The following is a 7,831-nucleotide window of genomic DNA, read 5'->3' as shown; positions in this document are numbered from 1 at the left end:
ATTCTGGCAAGTAACTTTATAAGCATAGTAAATATAGAGTATCTAAAGATAGACATCTATGTTAATCATAAATACATATTATAATATTTCACACTGTTTTTTCTATGACTACACTAATTTGACTTTCCTCCCTGCAATTTAGCCATTCATGTTTTTCTACCAAAAAAATTCCAGTGCCTTACTCTTTCATCTTTGGTGATTGGTTCCATAATGGCTCCTAATGTAGAAAAAGGAACTGAACTCTCTTGAGGATTTCCAGTTGTTCATCTTAACATTTAAAGTGCTAGGCAGCATCTGGCCTGTTTCTGCCATATAATCTCTCTTTTAACCCTTGTGCCTCCTTTTATAACTGCTGGTTCCTTGCACAAATATGCACACACATTTACTGTAACATCCCAAAGCCCCTGCAGGACAGTGCCCACTTATTCCTGAGGAAGTCTAGTCCACATTATCTTCTAAACCCTCAGCACTCATTGTATCTGCCTCATCTCTTTTTTCTTTTTTTGGTACTGAGGATTGAACCCAGGAACCACTTACCACTGAGATTATCTCCCCGATCTTTTTGATCTTTTTCACCTTTTGTTTTGAGACATCTTGCTAGTGTGCTGAGGCTGGCCTTGAACTTGTGACCCTCTTATCTCAGCTTCCTAGGTTGCCTGAATGAATCCAACTTGGGAGGCTGCAACAGGAGAATTGAAAGTTCAAGGCCAGTCTCAGCAACTTAGAGAGACTTTTCCTCAAAAAATAAAATAAATAAATAAATTAAAAGGACTGGGGATGTAGCTCAGGGATAAAGTACCCCTGGGTTCAATCCTCAGAACAAAAAAAAAAAATTACTTCTGGGGTTACAGGAATAGACCACCACACCCAGTTTATTTCTACTACTTATTTAACTACCACTAGATAGTACCACAGAGCTTCATAATTTTGCCAAATTGTTAGAGAATGATATGAGACTGGTTTAAAAGTATAAATGAATTAAATATTTGAGCTGCAATGATGAAAAAAATGGTAGTGGGGAAAAAAGAACATGCTCAAGAAAAAGAGAGATGAGCAATATTCATACAGATGGTAAGGCCAGAAACCTGGTTCCAAAGGGAGTCATGGCTGGGATTCCCAATTTGCATAAATGGTGGAGAGTTTTTATAATATTGGCTGTAGGGCAAGTGCTATGGCTTGGATATGGTTTTGAATCTGTTCTCAAAAGTTTCATGCTGAAGCTTGGTCCCCAGTGCTGAGGTGATGGACCTTGAAGAGGTGGGAATGTGTTACCCCAGTGCAAGGCTTCCCAATCTTGAACTTGAACATTCAGAACCATGAACCATAATAAACTTATCTTTACTTCATAAATATCCTGTGTCAGGTATTTTGTTATAGAGATGCAAAGCTACATAGCACATCTGTGAGACCAGGCATAAGCCTGACTGGTCTGCAGCCAGCAATGCTGAGTGATAAATTCCACATGTACTGGTTTCCTCCTCTACTCAAGAAGCCCTGATTATACAATCTGACTAGTCATCAGCCCCTCAGGGCTGCTTCTGATCAAGCCTGACCTTTAGGATAATCACAGAACCAGGGTGAACCAGTTCTCCCATTTCCAAGGATTCAGGGATCAACCTCCATATGCACCAGTCTGTTAAAATGCATTTCATGCTGGTACTCCTGAGTTAAGCAAGCTTTCCAGGTATAGAATGGACTCACCAAAATGACATCCAGTTACTTATTCAGCAGGAGATTAATCTACTGATGAGGTTAGACCCTTCATGGTTCATTCATTTCTCCAAATCCCCACTTCTGAACATTGTGGGGAACAGGGCTTCAACACATGAGTGTTTGGGGGACATGCCATCTCCAAACCATAATGATCCCTCCATTTTTTCTAAACCATCTCTATCAGGACACATGTACAGCAATCAACCTCAAAGTTCTCCCATCACAGGAAGTAAGGCCATCACTTGATACTTTTCAGATAGCCACTGGACACATAATTCCCAACTATCACCCTCACAGAACTTTTGAATTTGCTGTAGCTCCTGGAAATCTTCTCCTCTTTCGAGGACTTATGTGTTTATATTGTGCCCACTTGGATTATGTCCCTATCTGAAGCTCCATACCCTTAAATCTCACAAGGAGTCACTTTTGTCATGTAAGGTCATATTCAAAGATTCCAAGAGTTAGAGTGAAAGAGTAAAAGAAATTGAAGTTAAAATGTAAAGGACCGGGTATTGTTATGTTTCTTTGCTACACTCAAAGCCTGAAATTCCTGTAGCTGTCAGGACAATTCCCGGGACTGCCCATTAGATAATCCCCCCTGACCACTTAGTTGTTTAACAACTTGGACCCAGTGCAGCTCGGCACATAGGCACCTCAGGGCCCAAACCAATCAGTTTGAATGTATCCCCCTCCTTAGGACTGACCTATCACTCTCGCCCGACCTGTTCCCGCCAATGAATGTGCTAATCCTGTTTGAGAGTTGTTGTTTGATTTTCCCGCGCCTCATGATGATTTGCTCTGATGTATGCAAAGCCCCCGGCCTCCCCAAAAAGTGTACTTAAGCACTGCTCAACCCCTGCTCGGGGCTCTTGGCCGCTCTCCCTTCTTGAGTGAGCCTGGAGCCCCAGCACGCTGGATCCTCAATAAACCCCCTTTTGCTGTTGCATGAGTCGGTCTCTTGGTGGTCTCTTCCTCCGTCGTCCGCCGGACCCTTACAAGAGCATGGACAACTTTGGGTACCATTATTCTGCAGATCACATTGCCATATAAATGTCAGCTTATGGGGCTGGCAGGGAGGGGCATAGCTCTTGCTTAGCATGTGCAAGGCCCTGGGTTCAGTCCCCAACATGGAAAAACAACAATAATGATTTTTTTCTTTGTTTTTAGATGTAAGCTTACATATGCACATTTTATTGATAACAAAGACTAGGATTACTGAATGGATTTTTTTTATCACACTTGAGGATGTTTTAGATCCAGGACTTTGAAGAACAAGAGCCTTAGAAACCTCCATCTGGCACTTTCTCCATAGGCTTCAAAGAGTCATTTGCTCTTCCAGATGGTGTTTTAATGTCTATGCATAAATCTGGGTACACACAATAACACACAGGACTCATGTTTAGGTGTAAACACAGAGGAATACCAAAGATAAAAAAGAGCCAAACCTCAACCAGTCTTTACTTGTAATTCAGTAGACGTGAAAAGAAAAACCCTCAAGTGGCAGACAGAAAATCTGTGGTCTAATGTTGGGATTCGGCTACAGTTTATTCCTGGGCAACTGTGACTGAGCTCTATACTGTGTTGATGAGGTGCGTTTTTCTCAGTCTTCTGTAATGGAATAAAGACATGTTTACACAGAATTAAAATAATGTAGCTGTTTGGTCAGAGGGCCATTGTTGTGGTTGGATCTTGAATGTCCCCCCAAGGCTCATGTGTTGGGGTTTTGTCCCCAGTCTATGGAGCTATTGGGAGGTGATGGAACATTTAGGTGGGGCCTTGTTATGGTTTGGATGTGGGTGTCCCCCAAAAACACATGTATGAGACAATGCAAGAGGGCTTAGGGGTGAAATGATTGGGTTATGAGATTCTTAACCAATCAGTGGATTAATCCCCTGGTAAGGATTAACTGAGTGGTAACTGAAGGCAGGTAGGGTGTGGCTAGAAGAAGCAGGTTATTGGGGGCATATCTTTTGGGCATAAATTTTGTATTTAGGGCTGGGGATGTGTCTCAAGTGGTAGCATGCTTGCCTGACATGCATGCGGCCTGGGTTCCATCCTCAGCACCACACACAAATAAAGATGTTGTGTCTGCCGAAAACTAAAAAATAAATATTAAAATTCTCTCTCTCTCTCTCTCTCTCTCTCTCTCTCTCTCTCTTAAAAAAAACTGTATTTGGAGAGTGGAGTATTTTTCTCTCTCTCTCTGCTTCCTGATCATGTCCTGAGGCACTGTACTGTTCTAGCAAGCTGCTCTGCCTCACCTCAAGCCCCGGGAAGTGAAGTTGGCCTTCTGAGGGCTGAGACCTCTGAAACCATGAGCCCCAAATAAACTTTTCCTCCTCTAATTGTTCTTGGCAGGTCATTTAGTCACAGTGTTGTAGGGACAAACGAGGCAAGGCACCGAAGATAGCAGGAAACAGTTTTATTTGGCTGCAGCCAGGTTCAGAGGGCACAGCTTTTGCTGTAACAACTCAATCCCCTGAACCCCGAGTTCAGGGAGTTTCAGAGTTTTATACCCAACATGTAAGGGGAGGGGCTCAGAAGTTCACAGTCTGCAGAAGTTCACATAAAAGCAGCTTTTTATCTCACTGTTTGGGGCAAGTTAACCCTTCAAGGACAACTCCTGAGAAGGGGAGAGCTTCTTCTCCTCTATCTTTCCTCCCCCTGCTGCTGTTACCATGGAGTAACTTTTCTTAAAAAATGTAGACATCTCTGTGAAGCCCAGCTCAAGGCCAGAGGCCTTGTTTGCACATTTCCACAAACTACTATACTAAATATGTTTGTGAAAAACTAGTCAGGGGGTGTCCAGCCATGGTGAAGTTTTCTGGAGAAGCCCAGTTAAGACTTTTTTGTGGAGAAAGGGGGGGGGGCACTTCCACAGCAGTGAAAAATCTGACTACAACAGGCTAGTGGAAGAAAGTTGGGACATTGGAGGTGTGCACTGGAAGGGGACATTGGGATCCTGTCCTCTTCCTAGTTCTCTCTGCTTCCTGGCCCTATGCTATAAACAGCTTCCTTCACCATCTCTCCTGTCACGGTGCCCTGTGCTCCCACAGGCCCAAAGGCAATGGGATCAAGTTGCCATGGACTGAAACCTCTGACTTGTGAGCCAAAATAAGCCTTTCTTCCTTTTAAGTTGTTTAACTCACGTAGGTTTTTTTTTTTTTTTAAGAGAGAGTGAGGGGGGGGGAGAGAGAGAGAGAATTTTAATATTTATTTTTTAGTTCTCGGCGGACACAACATCTTTGTTGGTATGTGGTGCTGAGGATCGAACCCGGGCCGCACGCATGCCAGGCGAGCGCACTACCTCTTGAGCCACATCCCCAGCCCTAACTCAGGTAGTTTATCACAGTGATTAAGAACTTACTAGCACAGTCTTGAAAGGGCTTCGTATCAGTTGAGTTCTTTTCCATTACAAACCGGCTCTTCCATTCCAGATTGCTAACTGTGAATCTAACCATAAATCTTCCTGGACGTGGCCCCAGGTTATGGCATCAGACTGGGCTGAATTTCCTCTCTACCACCTAGTCATATTGAGAGACTTAGTCTCCTGAATGGGAAAGTTGGGGTTTGGGGGCAGGGAGGGGTTGTGTGTTTTTCAGTAGTTTTACAACTTTGATAATAAGCAGTTAGTTCTCCACCCCATGGACTGTGGATTTTTGGAAATGAAAATTGTGAAGGGAACATACAGCTTATTTAGTGAATCTTCATACTTATTACATTTCCTGGACAACCACACACATGGAAACCATATGAAACATTTCTTAATCATTTGGCCCAGATAGTTTTGCTGAGCCTGGTATCATTGTACACATCTGGAGTCTCCATCACCCTCCTGGTAGACTTCCAGATCTTTTTCAGATCTGAGTGCCTAAAGGATACACTTTTTGACTTTGTTTTGTTTGGCAATGTGAGGACGGAAACCCAGGACCTCATGCATGCTAGGCAAGCACTCTACCCCTGAGCCCAGCCCACAGACTTCTGGAAGCCCATTCCGTGGATGCATTTTTGAATATTGATGATATATTCTCGAGTCACCACCTCATCGAGGACAGTTGGCATTTCTTCTTACTCCTGCCTTTGCATGAGCCATTCTGCTGAGTCCAGTTTAGAAAGGAAGAACCTGAGGGATGTCAAAAAGTCAGCTGTTTATTTAGTACACAAAGAATCTTCTTTGGGGCCCCAAGCCATCTTGTACAGAAACTTTCTACAGAATTTCTAGCATTGGTGACTCATGTTCCCCAAACCCTTTGTTTAGAGATCAACCCAATCACTGGCCAATTGTTACAAGGTAGGTTAAGTGAGGCTTCGTCATAGTCTTTTGGCCTCTGTGACCACCACTCACATCCAGAAGCAATATCACTGGCTCCTACTCCAAATCCATTGTCACCACAGAATTATCCCACTTTTCTAGTTTTTTGGTAGAAGGATGGTATTTCTAGTTTTTTCATTCATGTAGTAAACTGATGCTTACTCTGTGTCAGAAACAATGCTTGCCTTCAAGGAGCCAAGGTTATAGGGAGAGAGATACAGATGCTATCAAATAGAAGGCCAGGATAAAGGTTACCTTGGACTCTGGTGACCCATTGAGGAGGAGCATTGGCCAGCTAGTAGAGGCAGGGAGGGCTTTGGGAAGAACTGAATGCCGGCACTGAAAGCTACTAAGCAGTTCACTGTGTACCTTTCTTTTATATGGTAATGCTTTTCATTATAAAAAAAATTAACTCACTGGTAAAAAACAAATTTGGAAAAATCAGATATAGAAAACATTATCTATGCCTTCATGGTCCAAATATATCTTTGATTTAATTTTTTTATTTTAATGCTGTATTTTATTTAACCCAGTACATTAAAATTATCATTTCAGTAGGTCATCACATAAAAGTAATCTCATTATTAATAAGATATCCATGCTACATCTTATCAATCTGGTATGTGTCCCATGCTTATAGCACAACTCAATTAAGACTAGCCACAAGTCATTTTAAATTTTCAAGACACTTCCTTCTTTTTTCCTTATTCTATACTTCTATTCTTTTTTCTATGTATAGACATTTTTTCTCTTGAGGAGATTTCATTTTAACATGCAAATTTTACATGCAAACCCCATCTTCCAATCCTTAAAACTTTAGCTGATCATCAGTACATAGATTTGGAAATCCATGTGACATCACTACTTCATACAAATTCCTTGACTATGTGTTTTATTGTGGTGGTGGTGGTGGTGGTCATATAGGGGATTGAATCCAGGGGCACTCTACCACTAAGGTACATCCTCAGCACCCCCTTTTTTAATGCTTTTATTTATTTATTTTTATGTGGTACTGAGGATCAAACCCAGGTTCTCGCACATGCTAGGCTCAGCCCTTTTAATTTTCTCTTTTGATACAAGGTCTCACTAAGTTACTGAGGCTGGTCTCAAACTTGTATTCCTCCTGCCTCAGCCTCTCAAATTGCTGGGATTTGCACTGCCATGTCTGGTTAATTCATTCTTTTTAAAGAACAATTCTGTGTATTTTGAAAAACACATTTAGTTATATAATGACTACTACAAGTAAGATGCATATCAGTCCCATCAGTTTCCCCAAATTTTCATGCCTGTTTGTATTCAAACCCTTTGACCACCCTTACCCACTCTTTTGTCCGTATAATTTTGTCTTTTTCAGAATGTCATAAAAATAAAATCTTTCAATATGTAGTCTTTCGAATCTGGCTCCTTTCATTTAGAAAAATATATGTGATATTCATATGTGTTGCATGAAGCAGTGCATTCATTCTCATCATTGAATGGATGCATTGCAATTTGTTTATCCATTCACCAGTTTTTGAATATTTGAGTTGTTTTACTGATTATAAATAGAGCTATGGTAAGCATTCATTTATATTTTGTTTTAAGTATTTGTTTTCATACATAAAAATGTAAAGACCAGCTGGAGAGTGTAGCTCAGTGTTTAAGCATGTGTTTAGCATGCATGAGGCTCCGAGTTCATTCCCCATATTGGAAAGAAAGGAGAGAAAAGGAAGAAAAAAGAAAAGAAAGGGAGGAAGAAAGGAAAGAAATCCACAAAAAAAACATTTTTAGTTCATGATCTCCATTGGCCCATGGGACACAATCTGG

This window comes from Spermophilus citellus, assembly GCF_964194105.1.
Source record: "Spermophilus citellus genome assembly, chromosome: 11".
In the NCBI taxonomy this organism is placed as follows: domain Eukaryota; kingdom Metazoa; phylum Chordata; class Mammalia; order Rodentia; family Sciuridae; genus Spermophilus; species Spermophilus citellus.
Note: the sequence above shows the minus strand (reverse complement) of the source record.